This window comes from Anabas testudineus, chromosome 5 (genome assembly GCF_900324465.2).
Source record: "Anabas testudineus chromosome 5, fAnaTes1.2, whole genome shotgun sequence".
Taxonomy (NCBI): domain Eukaryota; kingdom Metazoa; phylum Chordata; class Actinopteri; order Anabantiformes; family Anabantidae; genus Anabas; species Anabas testudineus.
The window spans coordinates 17,920,808-17,948,378 of NC_046614.1; the positions used below are offsets into that span (position 1 = coordinate 17,920,808).

A 27,571-nucleotide genomic window follows, 5' to 3' on the forward strand; every position below is an offset into this window, starting at 1 on the left:
ACCTGATAGCCCAACACATCACTGTGAATATTAGAAACAAATATGACCTCTACACCACTTGCCCCAGCCCAGTCACTCTCACATGAATAAGCAGTTTTGATAGAAAGCAAGTGTCTCTAAGGCAAAATGTGCATTCGCCTTAATCTTTAGCGTCATTTTACTCTGTGTTACTTTATAATTTGCCTGTAATAGTTATGTGACATCACAACATTTATCAGGAGTATAAAAAAAAAATGTTCTGGCTCCGGTGGAATGTGAGATCGATGGACATGAGGAGGCGACACAACAAGATAATTAGCGCAACTTTGATTATAGTAATTTGTAGTTGTTGGTGTGGCAGTGGTTGAGCTGATAGGGCGTTGACTGACAAACACACAGCTGACAGTTTGACCACTTCTTATAAACTGTGGGTGGTTCAGGAGTTCCCACTGTTGATCTCATGCAGGAAGAAAAGTCTGAACCTGCTAAGAATCTACTTTAGAAACTAAAAATAGTGCACGACAGCTTAACAATACAGCGACAATGACATTTGTTAATTGTTATCAAGCATTTTATTCCTGGTCTGAGAGTAAACCACATAAATCTAGATAGCAATGATGAGCTTTTAAGCTCTTGTTTACTAGTAATGGAGGAATTATACATATATAGATTATATATGGTATAATTGTCAAAGCCATGCTGTGGCCTACCTCCAGTAGGGTAGGGGTCCTTAGGCAAGACCTCCTTACGCTTACCCTGCCTTTGCCTTGTAAGTTGATTTGGATAAAAGCATCTGCTAAATGTAAATGTAAATTCTGTACATAACATTGTACTGTGAAAGAAATGAGTAAACCCTGGACTCTAGAAAAAGACATGTCATTCCTGTTTTGGTTTAGTTGCTTTTTTAATAAGACTGCCATTTCAAATGTGTATATATATATATATATATATATATATATATATATATATATATATATATATATATATATATATATAAAAGAATTTAATTGCCCTAGAGAAAAGGTAAAAAGAAACTTATAATAGCACGCAAGTGGGAAGGTTAAGATCTTCTCACTATTGAAGGTTTTGGGAATGAAAACTGCAGAATTTCTGCAGAACCCAGACAGAAACTCGGCGTGAAATATACTGTATTTTAATTAGCACATTGACGAGAGGAGTGGAGTTACATAAGTGTCCTTCTGTGTCCTTGTCGAGTCCAGTTGCGGTCATATTGAGGACACAGCCTTCCTTCCAGCAATATTGCTGTGTGAGACAATAACCTAAATACCTGTCAGATTTTTCTGTTTCTCTCTCTCCCCTAGTCCATACCTCACTCTCTCTTTGTGATCCCATTTCGTCCTCGCATTCTCACTCCTTCTCTCTCTCTCTCTCTCTCTCTGCTACCCGTACCCACGCTCCCTCATGGTCACTCACTTAAGTGATTGCTACATTTCATCTCATGGTAAATCGTCCGTCAGCCCGTTGAGCTATCATTATGCAAATGATGGGCAATTCAATTTCAGTTGGTCGGAGGGGGAATTTCTAATTAGGGTGAGGCACAGCACTCAAGATGGAGAGAAAGATGTAAAGGCAGAGAGAGAGAGAGATGGGGAGGCAGAAAGGTGCTGGAAATAGAAGAGGTAAAGAGAGAGAGAGGAACAAGAGGAAGGCTAGAGGCTAGAGAGAGAAGGGTGGGAAAAAAAAGTATTCATCCACAAAATCAACACCTGCATTGCAATTATACTCGTCGGTGAGATTCTCCTGCCTCCTGTTCCTCCCATTGTTTTTCTTCGACCTTATCCAGTTAATTTTAATCAAGGGTTAGTTCTGAGCTTTTCTAGAAAACAGGTTTTCATGCTCAAGGCCAGATTTATGAAAACATTTTTTTTGTTTTGACTGTGGGAACCTTTGACAAACACTGTAGACTCAAAATTCAAGACAGAATAACTGTGTAATCAAGCTGATACTAAACCTTCATGATACTGTGGTGGCAGAAGTTCTCAAATGAGCAAAATTTCACATGGTGAGAAAGAAAGTGTGCTTATTGTAAACTACAAATATTTACTGTACCGTTGACTCATCTGCTACCTACAGTTTATCATTACAGCTATCTCATAACTTGTGGCTAGTCATGCAGAGTATTAGTGGGGGTTTTATGTGTCCAGTCTAAATCTAGATGCTTTTTACATTGCTTGATGTATTATGAGAATTCAAGTCTAGTGGTGAGGAACACTTCTAAAGTGTCAAATAAGATGCCTCAGGGTCCAAATTAAAGTAATTTCCAGGTAGATTAATCATTGAGATCACACTATATTTGAACTTGGATGTCAACTGATAATTACATTCACTATTTATGAATAATTGTTTATACAATGTCAGAAAATGGTGAAAAACACAGTTTGCAGCTTCCTACGTCTCAGGATGATATTTTTAAGGTGGTTTGTTTTGTCCAACAAATATATTGAAATAACAGGGATCCTCTGTGTTGTCAAAATAAAAACATTTTCATTTAAAAAGATTTTTAATAGTTAAATTTTGTTTTTGGCTAGAAAAAAGTCGTTTTAGTTTATACAGCAGTTCTCTTAATGAAATAGTCAAGGTTTTTTAGCACGACATTTTGCATCCAAGTCTTTAGGGAGTCAGAATTAGTAAAAGTCAAATCTAGAGATCTCTTTTTTGTGAGTCCTGGGTTCAGGTTCACTTTATACGTAACATTACAGTGCATCTGGACACAAATGAAAACAGGTGCACAACTCGATTAGACCTTTAAAAGACGCTGAATATGGCTGTTGAAAAATATTATACAGCTACTTATCTGAAATTTGCATTACAAGGTGCCATTACTGAGCTCTGCAGAGTACATGGGCTTAGAGTGAACACAAGTAGTGAAGAGTTTAATATACAGTAAGTAAACTTTAAGAGTTTGCTGTTGATTTTCATTCATTGTCAAGGATTCAGAAAAGAAATGAATCAATTAAAAAATATTCCCACGTTATCTATATTGGTAATGACATTTTAAATAAGCACATTTTTTCTGTATTTGTCTGTTTTACTTTTTCAGTCCATCTCCTTACAGTGACTTTATGGCAAACCCACCCCTAAAAGCATCACGAGACTTAACATAATGAATACAATTAATATATCTGCAGTGTCTGCAAGTTTATGCATTACATTTACACAACTAATTTTTCATTATGCCATGCTGCTGTCAAACTGGACCAGTACTGTGGAGCAGGTTTATTTTGATGGAGCGCCTTTTTTCCTCCTTCCCATTGCTGTAATAAAGCACTGGGCTTGTCTGTGTTTTTTATTTATTCAGCAGCCCACAGGGACAACATGTTTCCTGCAGGGAGAAAAAAAAAAACAGTTGGTCAAACAGTTTCATCCTGATTAAGTGAATACGCTCAATTTACTTGCGTATGAGGGTTGTTTGCATATTCAGGTAGTATATGTCTGTGTTTTAGTGCTAAGCCAACAGTTATGCGTGATTTGATTTATGTCTTTGTTCATTTTAGTTTGTACTATGAACTGTCCATGCTGTCTTTGTGTGTCCATGTGAAGGAGACATATTTGCGTGGGCGTCTTGACTGTTTTTGCACACATACAGTATTCGAACATGTGTAGGTGTATGAATGTGTTGGGTATGAACCATATATTCTCACACACACACACACACACACACACACACACACACACACACACACACACACACACACATGCTCACACACAGAACAGAGGATTCGGCTGAGATCAGCAGCTCACCCTAGGCTGTCAAATATTCTGTCAGCACAGCCCAAGAATCACAATTGGACTCTTTAGGAGGCATTAATTCAAAGCACCATAACAATGCGCTCTGAAACCAAATCAACTGCCTGTAGTCAGCATATCAGCTCTCAACTAAATCTTTCCCTCTATCTCTCTATCTCCATCTCCCTCTCTTTCTTTTTGCCTCCTCTGTCGTGCTCACTCCGTCTTTGCTGCCATGTCTTTTCCTCTCTCTCTGTCTGTCTGTTTCTCTGATGTCTGATTGAACTTCTAAATATGTTACTAAAACTGACTTACTGTACATGATTGCTGAATATGGAAAGCAACTTCTTCTGCAGCTTAGATCTTAGAAAAGCAATACAGTTATTTGAAGTATATGCATCTAAACTAAAAATTACCAAAACATTCAGACATGCTGGGTTGTGATAACTGTATTTATTGGGCACTGGGATATTTTAAATGTTTAAATGTAGTACTGTTCTGTGATGCACACTATAATATATAGTTTTTAAATTACAAAAAAAAAAAAAAAACTGTAACTGTAAATTTACAGGCATATAAGACAGACAAAACTGCAAATTAGCACATTTGACAAGCTGGATTTTTATTAAAAAGCAGTTACCAAATTATCAGTGATTAGAAGAATTGTTCCTGTCTTTTCATCAGTGATAATACTCTACTTATAATCTGTGTACTGCTCTGTCAGAGGAAGCGTGAGAACATTGTATTTCTTCATTACACTAACAGAATTTCTCATTATATCAGATGACAATTGCAACCTGACATCCGGGAGTGTCTGCTCTCCTCAGCAATCCCACTTTGTTAAGGAATTAATTCACCCCAGCTTGTGGCTCTATTAAAATAATCTAGCCTTTTGCATGCACATCTCTAACAAATAAATAAATAGAGCAGAAAAGACAAGAAAATCCTTGTTTTTGTCTTAACTAAATTATCCTTCAACCGTCTGTTTTCTGCATTTAACACGCTCGTTGTGGCCAGCACACAGCAGAGGTGTTGGCTCTGCTTGTCAGTTTTTGCCTGTAAGTTTTATTGTTGTAACACTATGTTGTTTTGCCTTCAGGAAACCACCAAATAAAGAAAAAAAGATGAGAGCTTCTGAAAAAAAAAACAACAACTGATAAATGAAAATGAAAAGTTTCTTTTCTCCCCTCTGTAACAGAGAGAGCAAGGGCACAGACTGCACTTTATTAATGTGCTCCATCTCCCCTGCTTTTGTGTCAGATGTAATACAAAGGGCAGGTGTGTGGCTGTGTGTGATAGAGAAAGTGACAGAAAAGAGAGCGAGCAAATTTCTATCACCAGGAGTTATTCCAGCGCATGTTATCCTTGGCAAGAGGTGTGGTGTTGTAGAGGTCTTTGTGGCGTCTTTAAAATTGCCTTTGATGTAAATAAGAGACATAATTCATTGACTGATTGCTTGTCTCTTACATTTAGTTTTTCTGTAGACGAAGCTTGATTACTTTTTCTTTCATTTCAGCCGAGGCAATTTAGTTTTTAATTTTGCATTTTGATGAATCCTACAACAAACTGTACTCCACTGAGCAGAGCAAAAATCTTTAATTACATCTATAACTTTGATTCCACTTTCTTGTGTGGAGAGTTAAAAATAGTGCATTTAATCCACTCAATAATCTACTCGGCTGGTTGTTCTTGGTATAAGCTTTGGCACAATTTAAATGGTGCTGTAGCGTTTCCTATCCCACCTGAAAATGTGTAGCCAAGCTCTACATTGTTGTTCCAGTGGATACACAATCAGCTTTCAGTGACATACTTCTGTATGTGCAGGCTGACATGCAAAGTCAAGTTAGAAAGAAAAAGAGAGTCAGAGAGGAGACGAGAGTGCAACACAGTGTCATGAAAGTTTGCGAAAATTAGCTCAAAGTTGTAAACCCAAGCTGTGCTGCAGATGCATAACCCCCAGTTTCACTATTAACTGTGTTTCTTAAAAATAGCACAACACCTTCTGCAGTTCTTTACATGAAACAATACTGTAAAAGTCATTCTGGTTAAGACCAAAGTTTAGGTTAAGGTCAAAGTGAACTGTGGCGATATAATTATGATTAGAAGTAGGTTTCCTGTCACCAACAGTAGATGACATTCAGGCACAATATTGCCAAATTCAAATATGAGGTCTGATGCAGAACAAATTATAGATAAATATATACAGAATGAAAGGCAGCATGTCAGCGAGGGAGAGAAAGGCCTATGTTTACTGTAGGACTGAGTGGACAGTCACTCGAAAGGCTGCGGTCAGCTATAAATACCCTCTGCTCAAACACTGGTGTTAGCAGGATATTCCCAATGGTGTGATCAGTGGTTTAGTGTCAGTAGTGGCCTGAGGCAGGTAGCCCCTGGGTTTGTGTCCTGGTTATGGTTGAGCTGCTTATGTGTTAGTTGACATCTCGTTCTCTCTGACTCTCTCTCTCTTTCTGCCTCTCTCACACACACATGTTGTTATATAAAAGTACACAGCTTATCTGTGTGACTCTGAACTAAAGGACATGCGTACCAAACTGATTTAAAATCTATGCTCGACTAAATAGAAATAACTAAACAATTATTAAAATCAAAGCAGAATATGTGTAAGATGCTTAAACATGTTTTTACGTTTAAAGTCTGCAGATTCCAGCCTGTAGTAATCAATGCATTGGATTGATGCATTATATTACATGTACTATTATTTGGTTCACAACGGCTCATAAAGGCTTTTAAGTCAAATATTTGTGCATGTTTCTCTTCATATATTATAGCTTCTGATATATAATTTATGTCCCTCCTTTAAAAATAAACATCTCTTGTCAGGGTCTTTAAGGTCCATAGGCTGGAACTCACAGATGGTGTCAGGGATACAGACAGATAAATTAACTAATTATCTAAATATGTCACTGAATCTTTTCCAGGATCATGCAAAGTAAAGTTAACTTTAATAAAGTTGACATGCCTTAAAATCAAATTAATTAATTATCATATAATAGATTTTGGACTTTGGAATACAAACAATTTTCCAAACTAAACTCTAAATTCAACATGTATGGAAATCAGAGATGTTTAACACAGTTTAAATACACTGACCATCCAAAAAAAATTTAAAAAATCATCACCTGGACTTAACTAAGTAAATAGGTGAGAGTCTCTCATTTGATAATTACTACATGGATGATTATGTTTCAGCTGGTAACACGTTATTTAGCTCTAACTAATGCAGTCTGTGACTTCTCATTTCATAATCAACCATGTCTGAAGACACATCCTGTGGTCGTTGAAAACAAGTTATTCTTTTTCAGAAGAGTCAAATTATTGGCATGAATCAAGCAAAGAAAACATCTAAGGAGATAATATTAAAAAGTGGAAGGATAGTGGGGAACTATCATCTTCGAGGAAGAAATGTGGTCGGAAAAACTCGAAAAACTTGAATAATCACTAGGATTAATGAAATCAAATCAAATCATAAAAAAATTAGACAGTAAAACAGTAGAACTGTGGCCGTGTTTACTAGTGAAAATTAGAGAATTTCCCCGTGCACAATGTATTTGGAAATCAACGAATTGGGACTAAAAAGCTGTGTAACCCTAAGAAAGAAGAAAGAGGCGGGTGAAGTGATGCACCCATCATACCTCGTGTCTACTGTACAAGCCTGGGGGGGCAGTGCTATGATCTGGGGTTGCTGCAGTTGGTCAGGTCTAGATTCAGCAACGTTATGTGTCCAAAGAATGAAGTCAACTGACTACCTGAACATACTGAATGACTAAGTTATGATAATGCTAGGATTCATTCATTTAGAGTGCTTCATGGAGCATGACACTTCTTTTTCAGTCCAGAGTCCAGACCTTAACCCCACTGAGAATCTTTGGGATGTGCTGGAAAAGACTTTACACAGTGGTCCGACTCTCCCATCATCAATACAAGAACTTGCAAATAATTAATGCAAGTCTGGACGGGGAAAAAAATTTGTGACATTGCAGATGCTTATCAAAACGGCCACAGTGAGGCCTGTTTAACATGTTCTGTTGTCAAATTGAATACACGGTTGTATGAAAATAGTTTTGAAGGAAAATGATTCATCACAATGCAATGTGCAAACCAATGTTGCATGATGCAGCTAGTTTTGTCTCAGACTTAAGTCTCTAAAAACCACCGAAAAAGTGATTCATGCTCTGCTGTTGACTGTTAGACTGTTATTAGAACATCACAGCTAGAAATCAGAATGATATTATGTAATATGTTTAGGCAACATAATTAACAGGATAATGTTTTTATCAGTTGAAAGATCAGGAACAAAAGCACTTAAGGGAGAATTTAACTGCATAAGGACTAAACAGCTTTTTGGAATGAGGGTAATGTTTTGTATTATTGTTCTCGGTTGTCGGTGTGTGCGCATTGTTGAGTGCATACTGCACATACAGTGCAGAGCACTGTCTCCATAACGCAGTAACACAGTGTATGTGTACATAGATTATTGTCTGTGTGCAGTACTTTATAGCATAGATGACTGATTGGGTTTCCTCATAAGCCGGTCTAGGCCTTGCATTCTTCTCGTTGGTGGAGTCTGATGTGTGCAGGCCTCTCAGTTAATCTGGGAAGAATGTCGGCTACAGACACACATGTGTTCCATTAAGTCCAGATCTGTGTAAATAATATAACATACAACAGCTTACGTTACAGGTAACTATACCCCCACAGCTGTGCCTTTGGCTTTACAGTGCCCCGCCAGCCCGCTCTATAAAAAGGCAACGCCAACGCTCATATCTAATGGCTAGTTTAGGAGACTGCTGGTTTGAAGCAAATCTTTGAATAAAAAACATATAATGATTTCCACACTTTCCACACTCTTTATATTTAAAGATATGTTTGAATTGACCAAAAAAAATTGTGTTGTATATATATATATATATATATATATATGTATACACTGTAAAAAAGCTGCAGACAGGCATGAATTGATTTTTTTAATCTCTGTTGATACCAATATTATGTTAAGTTGATTTGCTCTGATGATACCTCCCTGCTGATGTCGTATCTATTGGCCTCAATGAAATAATGTGTTGGCAGACATTTTACTTTGCATCATCTCACTTAGCAAGCATTTTTAACAGGACCTGTCAGACACAATGTGAAACTGTGACATGCATCATCAGTATCATGTAAATCTGTACGAAAAATAGACACATGGCTGGAGTTGAGCAAGAGAACATATCACAGCCCAACCTTTATCCCTCCCCCTATTGTTAATGGTTCAACATCCACACAAGCATCACTGGCTCTTTGTGTTTATTGTCTGCCTGCTCTGCTTGTACTGATTGGCTCGATCCAACCAAGCGACAGGACAATGTTTGCTTTTGCTGTCTGCCTGGGGAAGTCCCTCTTGTCCTCAAACGGGCCCAGCTACAGTTACTGATACAAAGTTCAGAGGATGCCAGCCTCTTCCTGGTGTGGTGCAGCATCTTCCTGTGGCTGCACACCAAAGTTTGTTAGAAACTTTGACTGAGTGAGTTATTTATGTGTTAATACATTTATGTACATACCTATTCTAACTTTACTGTTCACGGAGAGGGGTACAGTAACACGGCAAAAACAAAGAAACTGTGCTGTGAGCAGTATTTCGATCTGAATGAAAGTGTGAGTGCGTATGAAGAAAAGAAAAAAGAGGCTCAACATGGTGTCAAGCAGAAATGGTAAACGGCTGGCAGAATGTGTGTTGGTAGAAATATCACAGAAACCTGAAGTCAGCCAGAAAGTGAAAGAGGGGTGAAAAGGGTGAGAGTGTCTGAAGTGAGGACTAAAAAACTAAAGAAAGGTGTCAGAGAACAAGTGTAGAGAACAATGCTTGTTGCACTTTCAAACGGTAGTGAGCCAGCAAGGAAATGTGAGGAGTTTGGCTGTTGCTGTTTGGGGTGCCAGCACTCCTAATGAGTCTGTCAGGGCCAGTTAGCAGAGCCAGGCCTGCTTGTGTCCCCTCCAGGCCACAGACAGCTGTTATTAGCCCCGTAATGGCATGCCACAGGGCCAGATTAGCCTGGCACACTGGAGAAATATCAAACATTCACTTACTGTAGCTCCTTTGCTGGCTTAAAGCATCTATTCTGTGAGGCATTTATTTAGCTGCAATGCTGGCAAGCAGCCTAACAAGCCATGGAAAAAAAAAAAGTCTGCATTGAGAGATGCAGTACAGTAGCTCCTCTGCCAGGTAGAAAGAAAAAGACATGTGTGACCCAACATACTGGATTGTGTTACCTACAAGAGTTCTATATTAATCTATAAATTTTTTTAAGAAAGTGTATTTTGAATATGGGAAAGATATTCTGTTTGTGCATTTTAGTATGTTTCAAAACACTAAATTGGCTGCTTTACTGCTTTTTAAAGCGCTGGTTGTGTGGTGCTGAAGAACGTTGTGGATGAGAGTTCTTTTTAATAACGCTGTGTCATCATTATGCGAACCATATCGACAAGATGGCCACTGCTGTCTACTCATCTGTTTTCACCTTTCATAATGAGCACAGGAAATCAAAACCTTACACAGCAAGTAGTCTCTCTTGGCCTCAGGGGATAGCCTGCACTGTATACAGTCTGCGATAGGCCTACACCAATAGATCGGCGTAGTGTTAATACATACAGTATGACGCTCAGCACACTGCTTACAGGGTATAAATCCTGCTCTTTGAGCCTGATATTTCTTGAATATGTTTCATGCATGATATGTTATGTAAGCCTCTGCATACATCGCTTTGTGGGTTTCACTACGTGCAGTCACTATGCATTTAGGCTCATAAACACAATCTGCAAAGGTGTGTTTATTGCATTTTCACTCTAAAAGCTGAGCCCTGCTATCTCCATGTGCACTGTTCATGTTCATCTGCTCTTGTGATGAACCGAGGTCAGATTTAGGAGGTTCAGGGATGTATTCTAGCTCTTAGTTGTTAAATATAGTCAAATACTGCATGTCTGACTGCTTTTCAAGCCCTGCCCTTGAATGCATTTGTGTCTGTGTGATTGCTTCTGTGTCTGGGTGTATTCTGTGTGAGTGTTTGTACGTTTGGTGAAGCGACTGATTGAATGCCACAAAGAAGAAAGAGAGACAGAGGAAAACCAGTAAAAGATTAAGAGTGAGAGAAAGATAATGTGATAGTTATGATAGATTGCTGTGCTGTGCTTTTTCGTCCTTCAATAATCTACAACGCATCCTCATTAGCAGACTGCGTGGATCAAGTGTGTCATACTCATTAAGTAATATGCATTGCAGGCAGGAGTCTTAGTCATTTTCAAATATAAATTCATTCAATTCAGTTTCTGCTTCACCAGGTTCAGTGTTTATTTTAACAGCAGATACCACAGAGAGAGAGAAAGGTTAGTAGAGTTGTACAAATCACGTGACCAAATGTTAATTAAGAGCGATGTCAACGTGACAACAGCACAATATCGAGGAATCACGGAGGTGAAGCAGTGAAGTGAAATGTGTAAACTTGCGAGTGAAGTGAGGAGGGAGAAAGAGATAAGGAGTGAGATGGAGAAAGTGAGATTTGAAGTGAATTCTAGGAGTTACCCCCGCTGTGGCTGCGGGCCACAGTGTGAACCCCACTGAGCTGCACTATCTTTCACTGGCAAGGGCGACTTGTTGCGACTCATTAGCTTCCCAGCTACTATGTGCTTTTCCTTCAGGTTGTGTTATACAGCTGAATCTCACGTTGGGAACAACAGGGAGGAGCTGGCAGGCTTGGAACCCACTACACTCTAATTACTATCTGTGTAATGTATAGAAAGAGTCAGAGTATAATGGCGTGCACAAACCGTGGCTACCAAACACAACAGCTTAGTTCCATTAGTGCCTCTGGTGAGCCATCCTTATCCAGTTATTATAATGTGCGGGACATCACGTAATAAATGGATAAGGTGAGGTGATTCAACACGGCAGCTCGTGCGCAGCCTTTGTCACTTGGCAGAAATTCATAAAGCTAACAACCAAAACAAAATGGGAACCATAAAAACAAACATGTTATGCATGATCCCTGCACTTGGCATAGGAAACTAAAACTCAAGCACTGTAACTCTGAGGCTGAACTGATTTTAAATAACTGCACATCGGAATATTTATTTTAATGTAATGAAGTTTTTGTTTTGTGTTTAAAAAAACATACTTAAAATCTCTCTTTGTCTCTCTCTCCCCTCTTCCAGAGCAGATACAGCGCTGCAGATCGAGGTGTGAGACTCTACAGTTCCCTGCCCATGCGCCCAAACCCTGACGGCAAGAGACTGCCCTCTACTGGGGTAAGACTCATCTCTTCCATCCTTTCTCCACCCCCCCGCCGCCCCACTCACCCTTGCTCCCTCACCCCTTTGTTTCTTTCATACTCACATGTCAACAAAAGAAGCTCTTATGCCGTTTTCACAACAGCACAGTCCAGACACTGGACTCTGAGAGTGGCACATCAGAAGCAGTGCAGACTTCTTCTTTTTTTTTTTGTTTTTGTATTTTGTGGGTCAGTTCTTTCTTACTGGGTACGTTTCTCCTACTCACCTGCATTATGTAATAGCTGGGAATTCATGCGACTGAATGTGTATGCATAGGAACAACTGATAAAGATAGAACTTCACGGCCAGGAGATAACGTAACTCAAAGCAATTCTAAACTAGATCCAGTTAGACTTCTCTCAACTACTTCTTTCTTTATTCCTCAAACCCACATCCCGCTGTCTGCCACCATTTTACTGCTCAGCCCATGTCATCTCCCCATGCTCACTCTAATAGAGCTGCTCAGTGCCCCATTCCCAAAACCTCGCTGGTCACCACAAAGCTCTCAATAAAGCACCCATCTGACTTGGTGGTTTGTGTGGTATGTGCCTGGTAGCTTCTCTCATAAGCATGTTGCTGCAGCTGATAGGGCAACCAACTGCCTCCTACTGTATTTGTGTTCACAGAGAACAAAGGCATGCAGTGGGTTTCTGGATATCATTTTTCTGCTTGTGACTTGTTTTAGGTAAAAAAAAAAAAAAAAAAGGAAACATTTTCGGTTATGTTCAGTTTTTTTTCTGAAGGTTTTATTGTGAAACAGCTATACTGGGACATCAAAGTTTCAATTTTCACGGAGTTTTCAATGATTTATTAATATAATTGAGGACAAGAAAGATTACGTTTATTGAAGTTTCGTGATGCAGCACTTGCTGTACTTTGACTTTGACAAAGTGCTGGAACAGTAAGTCAACTCTGTTTGTGAAACCTTTCTTTCATTAAAAAAAAAAAAAAAAAAGAAATCTTTTAGTATTGTGAAAATCATAATTAGAATCTAGCTTGCCTTGCTTTTATGCATTTATGCATTTATGTAACAAAGGAGAGAAAATGAAAGAACAATAGGGCAAAAAGAGAATTTAATTTCATATGTCTCTCTTTTTCATGTTTCACTCCATGCAAGTGCTTTTTGAATTATCTCTTCACTGCTCCAGGGCTCAATGAGAGGAAGAGTGGGTGAGTGAGGGAGAGAGGGAGAGACAGAAGACAGACAAAGCAAAAGCTGTGTAATATTGTTGGTGCGCACCTTTTTTAATTACAACAGAGATTGTATTGATGTCTCAGGCCACATGTCCTAAATCATTTATCAAGGGGGGAGAGTGCTAACAAAGCATTTCTAAGAAACCCATCCTCTCCCAGGGCCTGGAATCATATGTTATCTAAAGTGAATATTGTTAATGGTGTTCTGTGGACAGACCCACTTACAAATCATGGGAATGAGTTCCTTGTCAGGACATGCGTGAGGTAGTAAAGATGTATATCCACTTGCATCTGATCCTCTGTTTTGCCAATTAAACTCTGCATCTAAATCTCTATGTAGATGTTGTTTATAAAATGAAGAGGCTCGTGTTAAAAGTGATGGATAAACTTAAGATTTTATTGCTCACGTAGGTTATAAATGATCAAAAAACACAACGCAGATGAGAAAATACTTTTAATTTTCTGCCTTTTTTTTTTGTTTTGTTTGTTTTTTGTCATTTCCTTTTGTCTGTTATTACCTGGGTGTAGCATCAGTACAGTAGCAGCCTGTAGCTACAGGCTGCATGGAGAGGAGGAGAATATAAACCACTTAACATGCAGGAGGAAACCAGACGTTTTTCCATTGCACTTATCAGGTGCTGCGGTGAGAGCAAGTGTCAAGGTGCAGTAGGTCTCTGCCCCCCGTTCCCTCCCACCCGCCTCCTGCTCCTCTCACCCATCCTCTCCTTCCTCCTCTCTTCCTTCCCCAGCGCACCCCTTTTATTTTCCCCTGATCTCTATCTCTGTCCTCACCTCCCTCACCCCCACCACCACTCACCACCCTCGGTTCAGTTAAAAGTGGGCTTGGGACTTCCGCACATGCACACACACACACACACACACACACACACACACACACACACACACACACCACTTCTTTTCTTCTTCTCTGTCAAACTAACCTCCAACTCCTGCTCTTCACCTCTATGTTTCCTGTCAAGGTGCACTGCCCACCTTCCCCTCTCCCCCCTCCTCCCAACCACCGGCTCTGCCCCCGCAACCTTTTCCTTTTCTATCTTTCAACATCTATTATGACTCTAAATGCCTGCAGTTCATTTTTTAAAATGCTTACTGCAGAGGGCGTGACCCTCAGCACTCTGCTGTGATCTTGCCCTCCTCGCTTGTACATGGATGGAGGGGTGAGTGGCTTTGAGGAGAAAAATAATGTATTCTTTATCTTGGTGGTTTATGTTAGTTTTTCCTCAAACTGACAAAAACACACTGCATATTGTCCATTAGGCGTGGACGTATAAAGTGTCAACATTCAGAGTCAATATATACCAGATGGCTGGGCAATGAGATGGTTTAAATAGGCAATTAAAAGTAATCATTCACTCAGAAGCTGCAGTCTGGAGTTAGTCTGCCAAAGGTTAGCAAAGGTTAAAATTACTAATATTTAAATGTGTCAGATGACAAACTTTTGGGAGAACCAGAGTAGCTATTGGCTCTGTGTCTTTATGCTAAGCTAAGCTATTCGCCCCTGGCACGGAAACATAGGAGTGGTGGTCCTTTTTTTACGGTAGGGGCATAAAGTCGGCAGAAAACTGTGCCTGTGTTCGCCGGCATCCCGATAGTAGAAGTACAAAGCATGCTGGTATTGTTTTCAAAACAGTAATGACGAGTGGACAGACTGTGCTTGTGCTTTTGTGTGTTTGTGTTTACACCGGTTGAAATAATCAACCCCACCTCCCCACACGGCTGCACCGTTCCATAAAATGAAACTCTACCAGATGTTGTGCACACCATTTTATAGACATTTCCCCAAAAGTCGGCCTCCTTTCAAGCTGAACAGAATAGGTTTGCCATGGCTGGCTCGCTGGTGGGTCAGCGAGGTTCAGTGCGTGAATTCAGTTTTGTCATCAATCTGTTTTATTTGTAATGGAACTACAGAAATCTATACAATGACATGGAAAATAATGACTGTAGGTGATGCACAATGATCCTCAGAGGTTTGTTTTAGCTCAGGTTGGATAAGCATCAGTGTATTCGTTGCAGGGAGTCAAACCGAGCTAACATTGTAGTTGTTGTTATTGTTGTTGTTGTTTTAGCTCCAGTGCCTTGACAGTGATACATAGGGTGAAGGTTCAGAATCTGCTATAGCGCCGAGATGACAGGATCATTTCAGGACTCCTCTGTCTCTCTCTGCCTCTTTTCCTTGGTTTCTCCATGTTTCTCTCTCTTTCTCTTTCTCCTGCTTTGTCTCTCTCTCGCTCGCTCGCTCTCTCTACTTTTTTCCAAGCTGATTTGGAGCCTTGCATAGTCAATTATGTAGAGAGTGAGAGATGGAGTGGGGGCTCCAGCTTCCATATTTTGGTGTGATATTAATATTGCATGAGCGCTATTCTGTAGCGAATATCTAAGAGACTGCCTATTAAGGCAGCAGCAGGAGAAGAATGTGACAGACACGCATACACAAACACACACACATACACTGTACATACACACAGCCACAGAGCAGGGGTGAATCAGTCAGGATCAGGCACAGGTTGTTATAATTAGTGCTTTCCAGATTTATTTTGGTGGGATAATAAGAGTGACTCATTTTCCTGTTTAATATGTCATGTTTGTTTATCTTGACATGGCTCACATCACACTGTACGGCGAGAGCGTTTGATGTTGGCGAGGATTGAATGATGTTCCACTGTAATTGTGCTAAGACTGGAATATTTAACTAACCAATTGAATAATCAAACAAAACAGAGGCACAAAACAAATGTCTGCTGTAAAACAAAAACATTGCCAGGATAATTGTAATATAGCAAAGTGATGGGAGTGATGTGTTTGCAGGCTGTTTATTTCCTGCTGCTGGCTGAATATCAGTGATGCATACAGTAAGTGACAGGCTGCTGAAGTCCCCAGCAATGACTGAGAGGTTCAGCATGGACACTTAATGCATTTTGGGTTGCGGTGACTGTGACAGACATTTCATTTCATGCCATAACAGATTGTCAGCATCTGATAAGGTGTCACGAACATATCCCACACTAATACAGTATAAATACACATTAACACTTGAAATTTGTTAACAGCCTCAACTAATAATTGTTGCAGGGTTGGGCCACATGGCGGAAAGCGATATGAGATTAATGAAGAAGGGTGATTTTCGATACCGGTGTGAGATGGATGTACGCATGCATTATCTGGGCTTTACTGATATGCATTACACCAGACACCACACTTTCTGTATATGTTTCAGCTTCAACGTTTAAACTAAATCATGTGCACAGTAAGCATCTGTACTCGGTCATCTGCTTTAAGTTGACTAAGCCGGTCCGCTTCTGAAGAGCAGCAAACATGCATCAGCAGACACCATTTTTCTCACAGGACTTTCAAGCATGCTGAAGGGGTTCTCCTTTACAGTCTTTTCCCTCTTGCATCATTGCCAGGCTCTGCCAAAGCCCAGAAAGCCTGGACTGGAGTCGACACAGCCAGTTAGTCCTGAAGCCCAGAAGCATCACGCTGGGACCGACGTCGAACAAGTGCTCGGTGACCTTACAGCACCAGCTGGAGTTTAAAGAAGTCTTTAAAAGGCCGATTCTCCACAGTAATATCATCACCCATGCCTCAAAGAGTCTGGATTAAGGCCCACTTTCGCTCGCTAAAATGTAACAAATGTGTGAAAAAACATCACAGCCAAAGCAAATGTGGAGAGAAAGATGGAGAGAGGAAGAGGAGAAAGAGAGAGGGGGCTAGAAAACAGATAGCAGAAGCAGAAAAGAAGGGAGAAAGTAAGAGAAACTTAACATCTTAACACCACACGATCCCCCCACCCTGCCATATATATCAATGTAGTTGGCTTTCTCTGAAATTCAAATGGCAAGAAAATAATAAAAAAAAAAATACAGATGAAAAAGAGAAAGGAGGGTGGAAGGGAGGAAAGGGGGGTGGGGTGCTGAGAAAAAGACCTGCCATCTATGTATTAGTGCTCTGTAAATATTACATGAGCTCCACATTCGCTCAGTTGTTTGGCATTACTTCCACTGGATGGGTATATTATTTTAGAAACCATGCCTTGTTTATGGAGAGACATGACCTACTTCCAGACACTCCTCTCTCTCTCTTTTTCTCTCTCTGGTATCCCTACCCCCACCCCACCCCACCCTACCCCACCCCCCCTCTACACCACCCTCTTTCCCTTTACCTCTCTTTCTCCCCCTCTCTCTTTCCTGTTCTCTCTCATTCACTCTCAGTCTGCAAAATCTCAACTGGTTGTCCCTGCTGAACAATTACAAGGCAGAGAGACCCAAATGGAGATGTTTGTAGAAAACAACATGTGTATAATTAAGGTTTAATGAGCTCTTGTCAGGGTGGAATGTGCAATTAGATTGGTAATAGAAAATTCAGCCTGGATGCTAGTGGCAGAGGCTGGATGTGGAATCAGCATGGCACTAAATGAAAGAACAGGGAATTTTTTTTGAGCCCTATTGACAAAAGTAGACTGTGCTGGATGCTGCATTTAGATTTAAATACATGGTGAGGTCCCAAATACAGAAAGATTTTTTTTTTCCTGGTAGTGTGTTTTTAAATTACTGTACTTATGCACACCAAGATGGTTTCCTGGGAAAACAGTTTTTAAACAGATGAAGTTACTGTACTGTACAGTACTTTCCTGCAGCAGTGTGATCTGCAGGTCATACGTGTCATTGTCTGCAAACGCATAAAAGAACGAGTAGAGAAAAGTATTCAGGGAGCTTATGCCTCTCTCAAGGCTGTGCGATCGAAAGCCTTCAACATGTTTAAAAATAAGGAAGGAACGGATTTTCTACAGGAACTTTATGTTTTAATGCTGGTTTTGCACCGTCTACAGGTAAAATTAGGGCTGTAGGCAGCAAATGATTATTTTCATTAATTCATCATAAATGCCAAACTGTGGCTTATATTTTTGAAGTAATGTCCTCACAATCTTTGCATTTAACCTAAATTACCTAGAATAAACTAGTGCTTTTTCCTCATAAAATTACAATTGACAATAATTCCATCATGGGTTTTGCCATTATGTTTGATATCAGTGTTTTTTATGGGGGTTTAAGTTTGACAGACAGACAAACACAACTGTGTATTTCTGTCCCAGACTTTCACTGTTTTAGGAACGAACACTTATCTTGCCCGATGTCTTTTAAAATAAGGCATAAAAAACAGGTATCCTGCTGCTCTTTTTTCCTGCTCTCGTCTTCTTTGCTGACAGTCTTTTTCTTGACTTGGTGAAATTGCTACTTGTGGGTCTAGTGGAGAGGAAGATTCACACACACAAAAGTCGTGTTTGGCTCTTTCTGAATTACTTGACTAGTCCCTGAAAGAGAGGGCCCTTTGTTGGCTTTCTCTGGGTCTGCCCTTGAAAGACTTCTATTGTGTGGTAAGCACTATGATATAACGCAAGTGGATTTAATAGATTTAATGGAACACACAGACATGGTTCTCAAGCCCTCATGTGATGAGAAGCAGCCTGTTTTAGGAGGTTAGAACCGCATCTTAAAGAAATGAAATCATATGTCAATGTCGCGTTCCTCCAGAAGCATAAAGCTTTGTATGCAGTATGTTACATCTTTTTGATTTGGGCAATATGGAGATGAAACCCACTGCATTTGTCTTTGCATCACAGTGTGTGTTGGTTTCTTTTCAGATATTGCTTGATTTCTATGTTCCACCTGAGTTGTGCTGAACATCAATGTTAGACAGAGTGGGGGGGGAGTTGAATGTCAGCAATGTGTTAGCTTTGTTTTCATTGTGTTAACAGGGGCACAATGGTACGATTGTGTGGCCATCTGAAACCCTACACCTACCCAGAGCTTTCGCGGGTCAGAGGTGGGGGAGATGTGTGCGCCTTTAGCCTGATGAACCATGCATTTTGAAAGAGCCAGAAAACCTCGAGTAATCCATCCAGCATACCATCAAAACCATTCTGCTTCACCAACTTATTCAGATAGCACATCTGCTCATCCGGAGTTCTCTCAAAATATTCAAATTAAAAAAACAAAGCAACATATATATCTATATAGATATACTCTTTTTTATTTTTCCCTTCCCATTTTTTGCTTTGTAATCTGTGTCATTATTTGCAGGTGTCATATGAGGAGTGGCCTTCCTCTTGAAACCCCTCAGTGTGATGGACAAGACCATAAAGCCGAGCAATAAACCTGAGATGAATGTTACATCTTAACGCTGATAGAGGCAATTAAGTCCATCATAAGCGAGAGAGGGAACACTCTTGTCTGGGGACTCATTCACTTGCATCGTTTAACATGATCCCCAGCTAAATGCCTTATTTTATTTCTCCTCTCAGCTCACAGCTTACAGTCGAGCACAAATTGAACTGATGTGTTTTTTTTTTTTTTTCATAAATTTGGTCTTTCTGTCTGATCTGCCCTTTTCTGTCTGTCGTTGTGTGTTCCCTTCCCTGCTCTCTGTATCTCTCCTCCCTGTTTCTCTCTATTTGTCATGGTAATGTAAAAAATCTCAGCTGCTCCAATTCATTTCGTGCTCTTTCAATCGAGAAAGAAGGGCAATTCTGTTTCTCCTCACTAGTTTCTGTGTGTTGAGGTTTAAAAGTAATGAAGACCATATTTCATCTGCATGGAGTTATATGACTGGGCGTGGCTAAGCAGGTCTGTTATGGGAAAATAAATATTATGGATGGTCTAACTTTGTTATCTTTATCTCGCTGGGATCAATGTGCGCATTGTTGGACAGGATACATTACACAAACACATAGGCATGCGTGCATCGTGCACACATTCAGAGGCAGGAACATAATGCATGCACACTGTATATATATATATATATATATATATATATATATAGTACGCAAAGACGCATGCACATAAGGAACACATAAAGTTGAAATACACATGGAGCAGCAAGGATATTCACACAAACAGGCAATCCATAGCTGCCTTACAGCACACCATCCCCCATGCTGTCTGTGCTTTATGCCTGTATGTATGTGCGTGTGCATTCATGTGTGTGTTCGTCTGTGTGTGTGTGTGTGTCCGCCTGCCAGTGAGTCACTGAATGCTCTAATGAACACAGTCCTGACACAGGTATTTTGACTGCTGCCTCTTTCCATCGGCACATTGACTGACATGTGATTAGTTACGCTGGGGTAGAAATAGGGAGGCGCATGTTGTAACCATGAAAAGAGACTAGGAGGAGGGTTAAGTCCTCTTCTCTCTGTCTGTCCTGCCTGATCTTTCTTCTAAAACATTCCTGGCTGCAGTTACCAGTGGTGTGATTTGGTATTCAATACGCACAGTAAAGCACAGCTGGGCTCACAGAGCCCTTATGAGGAAAGCTTCCCGTGTAAATCAGTACAGGTTGGAAGCAGCAGGTAATGCAAAATAACTGTCATGGCAGAAATGTAGAATTGTTACAGAACTGATCTGAAAATCCTTTTTTCAGAAGAAGGGGTGCACTTCCTTACCAATAACCTTAGTGAGTGAGTTGTGTTTTGACCAGATATTATACAGAATTTAAATTTGGAAAAATGACAGCATTGATATCCAGTCAATATTCAGTACTAGCCAAGTTTAGGTACTGTTAGTGGACCAAGCAAGACAATAATGATAATTTCAATATGGAACTACAATAAAAAGACAAGGTTCTTTTACTTCGACTTATCCCATGAGGGTCTCCACAGCAAATCATGGTCCTCATATTTGGCTCAGGATTTTACACCAGCTGCTAAGTTTTTTGCGCAGCCTTCTACAATTTTCACCGGTCTTGAGACCGGCACTCAGAGTGCTCTGGCCTTTGAACAGCTTGGGTTCAGAGTCTTTGATATCCAGGGACACTTTGACATATGGCCCGAAGGAGTTGTGCCTTAACCCGCAGCCACTAGAGTCGATGGGAGATCATTCTACTAACTGATCCACAGCCTCTTCTCAAAAATACAAGGTAGCAAGTGATGAAGTGAAAGTGCTGGGTACAAGCTGTATGCACTATGGTTCGTTCAGCACATTAGCTAAATTAATTAATGTGATCATGTTCCAACATCTTCAGGCACCTTAACTAAGACTTAAGCTGATATTTAACACTGATCTGTTATGTTTAAAGATTTAACAGTACTATACTACATAGACAGAAGCAGCTTTCAAATCTATCTTCCCAACTACAAATACTACAAATGCCCTTGCAAAAGTACACACTAAACCCAAAAACCCCAGATATTTAGAACACTTTAACATACAAAGACATAGTTAGATGAATAGACAAACAAAGTAGAAAACCTACAGTTCGTGACGCAGCAGATCAGAAATGTATTTTGGTCCAATTTTTTTCCAGTTAAAAAAAAAAAGTTTTATGATTTAATTTTGTTAGGGGAGCTTATTTTTTATGGAAAGGCTAAAATGGATGGTTAAAAAAGAAAGCTGCATTTCTGATGTGCTGTGCTCAACTCAACAGTTGTTCTCTAACCTCTATGACAGTGGTGCACTTCCTGCATCAAACTGACATTGGTTTGGCTCTACACAAACACACAACTATTTATAGCATCTCTCCCACTTTATTTTCTCTCTCTCTCTCTCTCTCTCTCTCTCTCTCTCCCTCTCTCTCATCTCTCTCTCTTGTATTTGCATTTCTGCTACAGTATGCAAACAGGAGCCTGGTGTCAAGTGCTTCAGTTGTACAGGCCTCATCACTTTTCTTTCTCAAGCTTCAATCTAGCTTAAAATTTCACCCCTTCGTTCCCTCTCTCTGCACGACTCCCCTCTCCTCTATCTCACTGTACTGTAGCTTTCCATCTCCCTCTCACCTTCACCCTACCCCCACCACCGCCCCCCCCGTCTGTGTTTTCCTTTGCCCAATTGTTTTGCTGTAGATTTGACCACTATGATTAATGACCTCAAAGCCTCAGGAAAGCAAACAGAGCTCGCCCTTCTCTTACAAACCTCCCCTTTTTCTCATATGTCAACTTCTTGTATGTTCACACAGAGCACGTTATGAATTTCAGAAAGAGCTCTACATTACATTTATTGGGAATCTCTAAAAGGTGGCACAGTGGTGTAGTGGTTAGCGCTGTGGCCTTGTGGTTTGAATCCACGGGTCGGCAGGGTGCCTGTCTGTGTGCAGTTTGCATGTTTTCCCTGTGTCTGGGTCGGTTCTCTCCGTGTACTCCGGCTTTCTCCCACCTTGAAAGAAAGGTTAAATGACTCTAAAATACCCATAGGTCTGTGATGGACTGGTGACCTGTCCAGGGTCCAGGGGTGTACCCTGCCTCGCCCCCAATGACAGCTGGAACAACACTCCCATGACCCTTAACCGTGACGAGCGGTTTAGAAAATGGATGGTTGGGAATCTGTATTAAAACACTGCATTTTACTTTATTTCCCAACATTTGAGAACTTTTATCGTCTTCTGTCATCTAAAATATTTAATGACCATCAGAGCAGGGACCATAAATAAAATGCGTACACATGGATACAGGCATTTAAAACACTTTAAGCTTGTGGATGCTGGAATAAGGTTGCTTTCAACAGATTTGATAAAAACATATTTTATTATTGTCCTTGAAGATTTGTTCGTTGGACAGCAGCACATATCTGCTGGTGCTACCATGGCGTTTCAGTGTCTTATCCAAGGACACTGCAACATGTGGCCAGGAGAAAGAAAGAAACATAAACTGTAACCATTAATCGACTGTGACCTGTTAGTATTTTTAAACTAATACTGGAAAACTTCTTCAGCCTAGAATATAAACAGATGTCTGAAAGCAAAGTATAATGCTGGAGGCAGCAACTGGTTAGCTGAGCTTAAAACTTCTATTTCTGATTAGTGTGCACTGAGCTTAACTGACCAGTTGATAACCACAAAATGTTAATTTTTACCTTTTCCCTCTATTTAGATTTTATTTGTTGTTCTAACAACTCTGCTCTCAGTGACTCCTTTTCATTACGCAGCAGAAGCACCACTGCAAATTTCACCTGACATTCTTCATAATTGTTTTCTACTTACCCTGTGTTGCTCATAGAGATCTGGCTTGCAGGTGTGAAAATAACCTATCCCAGGACACCATCACATCTAGCACGATGTGATTAGGGCAGCATGTAAAATCATTTTCTAAGAGCAATAAAGAAAGCGATTTCATCTTCATTGCAGAATACAATGATTGTTCCTCCAGCAAACTAATAAAGCTATCAGACAGAAATCATTGCACTAGAAGTAACAGTTCCATCAGAGGCTGAATGATAACGTGGAAATGGAATTGCGACTTGAAATTGAATAATGTTGCAAAGAATTGCCTTTGTACTGTAGTTTGTTTTGTGACGTGCAAAGACACAAAAAAAAAAAATGCAATTCAACCCTATATGAGTTGAAAGTTACCAAATTTTAAGTGGAAAATATTCAGATGCTTTAAAAAATCCTAAAATTAGTTCATGTTGAAGAGTATAAAACATAAAAATTATCTCAGGAACTTATGGCTCATTAAACAAAATATGGCTATAAAAAAGATGCGACCCATTTTTAGCCCCCTGCCCACGGCTTGAGAAACACCCCTTGAAGGTAGGTTACTGTAGGCACGTATCCATCCCATGACTTGACTTTACAGTAGCTGCAGTAATTCATCTCTTCCAGTACAAGCTGTCTCGAGGTGTGTTTTGTTTCCTCATAAATGGCTGGTGCCAAATAGTGTCAGAGGGAGAGCCAGAGAGGGCCTCTGGGAGAGTGTGTCTGTGTGTGTCGGTGTGTTTACGTGTTTGTGTGTTGTGTGCCTGTGTGTTTCAAGCTGCGGCCTCTGGCTGTGACCCTGGTGTTAATCACACTACAGCCAGAACAACCACAGGCTCTATTGCCACTACTGCGACTACAACCCTCCTCCTTTCTGTCTCCGTTTCTTTCTCATTCATGCTCTCTGTGCTCGCTGTGTTTTTATTTCTCTCACGTACCTACAATGTCTTCCCTACTCTATCTCCTACTTACATGATCTCTACCCACTGCTTTACCATTAGCTCAGGGGCACTGCCTTTCTCATCTTTCTCATCCTCCCCACATAACCTTAAACTGTCACCTTTCCTCTGGCCTAAGCCTCCCCTTCGGGCTTCTTGAGGTCTGTGTTTCTGTGCTCTGAATTAGCACGGTTGTCCTGTCCTCGATTCTCTGGCAGAGTGCAAAAGCGCTAAAGGCTGTTCTCACCTCTTGGAGTCTATGTGGTCTCTTGATCACTAGCTGGGCGGCTGGTTGACAGAGTCAGTAACAGTGTTAATTGGCGATTGGTCAGCCGTGTTACTGGCAGGTTAGGGTTAGTGTAGAGGGAGCATCATTTGCTCATGGCAGTCCTGGCTGCCTGAAACTTCAGCATTTCTCAACCTGGGCCTTATTATATTATAATACTATTTTGTATTATAATTATTTGTATTGACAGTATAGCACAGTACACAGTATATTGACAGTTTATCATAGTATGATTTAAGTCGCCACCTCCATACTAGAGTTTTGGGAAAAGAACAGTTCTGCATAAGTTATGTCAATCAGGCCAAGGAGCATAAACCTCCCACAGCCTTACTGAAATTTTTGCTTTAACAGAAATCTTGAACACTTAGAGTCTGACGGAAAGTAAACATGGAAAATAGGTCTCTGGAAATTCCTGTAGCTGTTTTGGCAAACAGCATGGCACAGCAAATCGATATCTAGGTCAGCTTGTTTACCTGCCATGTGCTGTCTGATAATGTAAAAGTTGCCTCTGTCCACATAAGTGAGTTACGAGCAAACAAAAGAATATGACGCATGTGATGCCTGGTGACTGGACTGTGGTGTGCTAGCAGCCTTGTGAGGCACACAGCAGAGGCACAGCACTGAGCTAAATACTAAAACCAGTATTTTGCCGTCCCTACAGCCATGTCACCAGCATGGCTGAAGACATGAGAGAAGAATACACTCTAAATTTTTCATCAATGGGAATGGCTGAGCTGTGTTAGGAAGTGACTGGATATCTTGCAGGCTGACTAAATAGATTCCCATTGATGCGAGGGTTGCGCTCCCTCTGTGTTGTGATTACCACTTTGTGCCTTGTGACACCTGTAGACTCGCAGTAGTTAGATGTGCATGCACTTACACGCACGCACGCACGCACGCACACACACAATCTCAAGCTGTAGACACGCTGAGACGAAGAGTGTGAGTTACACAAGCTTTGACAGGGACTAATTATACGTGTCTCTAATGAACTGTAATTACTGACATCCACCAGAGCATCAAGGTCTATAAGCCGAGGACTTGCAGTCATTAGGCTGCTGTGTTACACTGTTTCTGTATCTACTCAATGACTGAAAATCTCAGTTTTCTGTCCCGGTTGTGATGTGTCAATCTCTGCCTAACTGTGTTCTCCCCCTCTCTCTCTCTGCTACAGTTTGATGGTGACAACATGTACATGAATGAAAACAACCATGAGTTCCTCCCGCCAAACCAGGTAAGTTAAAATTGCCCCTATTCCTCTTTTTTTGCCTCTGTCTCCAGTGATTGTTGAGTAACTTGCCGCAGAGCTATTATTCCTTCCACAATTGTTTAAGCTTGTTAGGATGGATGACAAACTGTTGTTATGAATAGAACCACAGGTACTGAAATCATGAGAGATTATTTAAACGTAGAACAGTCTTTAATGCTGCTGAAATAATACCCACAGTATACTGTAGCAGTAGCTATGTCATGGAGAAACACACTTCTTTAGATGTATGTTTTGCAAATTCTTATTCATGTAAGTTCTTCTATTGATCATTTGGATCCCCATTAGGTGTTACCTTGGCAACAACTCTCTTCCTGCATGCCTAATATACATATAATCATCAAATATTTACATACTGCAAATACTGTGAAGCAGTTACAGTATCAGTATTATACCCCACCCAATAAAATTCAGTCTTAGCCATATATATATATAAACAACATATAAAAACATACAATAAATCTCAGTTGTTTTGCAAATTTTGATGTATGCTGATAAAAATGATGATTTCTATTTATATTTTTCACTTTTTTTAAATTGATTTATCTTTAAAAATATTGTCTTCACTAAAACTGGAGTCTATAGTATGTCTGCATATGAAAGGAACCAGGTGTGTAATGACTTCCTAAATCCATGTTTCAGTTCATAACTCAGTTTTTGTTTTGTTTTATTTTTGGTGTGAGGTTTCAATTAATCACCAGCAACATGCAGCTCCATTATTTTGCACCGAGACACGAGACTGTGGACCGTTTGTGTTGCAGTTTTCTGTCTTTGTTTTAGAAAAGCAGGAAAACCACAGAACCTAAACCAGCAACAAATATATAAATTCAAACCAAAACAACTTTGGACTCTTTCTGTCTTCGGGATGACAGTGCCAGCCATTAAGCTAAGTCTGCTGTCATAAAAGTCTAATTTATCATATTCAGATTATGCTGTAGTTCTCTGTGCAAACAAATTTGACTTTGATAAAAGCCAAACAGAAAACCCTGCTTCCCTCAGAGTGAATTTTGGCCTCATTGCAAAGGATTTATTAAGTTAGAATAGAGGGAGAGTCAGTGCTCTTCCACAGTACATAGCAAACATGCCAGATACACTGTAGCACAGCTGGTCATGAACAACTGGGAGACCATATGGTTGTGTTTGGACAGGGGGATTTGTGGAGTTTGGGAATAAGGCCATCTGACATACACAGGAGAACAGGGAATTTGTCCCTGTCAATTGCAATTATTAGAACCGACCCACAGGTTCAGTAGTTCTGCGTTTCTGTTGCATTTGCTGTTTTGCTTAATTTCTTAATGCTCTGGTTTGTTAAAGTATGGCCCAAAGCCCAGAATGCTGCTAATGCTGCTTCTTGCACATGATTCTTAAAGTTGACTTAGATATGTCTGACAACAGCAGGATAATGCTTTCATCTGACAAATATCCAATGCAGATACTTACTGATATTTAAAAAGGAAACAAGCGTTACTCTTCACCCATTTCGATTCAGTGCGTGTACTTCCACAGTAGTACTGATTGGCTGATTACAGTTGTGCAGATGTGCAGAATGTTTTGTTTTTCTGAATTTGAAAGGGACAGATAAAACATTGCAAATGTGGCATAGAAGAAATAAAGAGAGAGAGAGGGAGGGAGGGTGGAGAAAGGTAGGGATCAGGGAAGCAAGAGGGAAAGACACAGAGAGAGGGAAACAGCATGAAAGACGGTGATGGGATGAGAGATGATTTTGCTTTGCTCTGTGTTATACTTTGTTTACTCAAGATTCCTTCATATTTGACATGTGCCTTGCTCTATTCTCCGCTTCACCAAGTTTAGCCTCTCTTTCCCTCTGACAGCTAGAATCAGAGAGGGCTGTAGGGGTGG

At 40.2% G+C, this 27,571-nt stretch overlaps 1 pseudogene; it reads left to right on the top strand.

The window, feature by feature from the left end:
* The window catches only part of LOC113155478, an 84,324-nt pseudogene that overhangs the window by 19,172 nt on the left and 37,581 nt on the right, over positions 1–27,571 (top strand).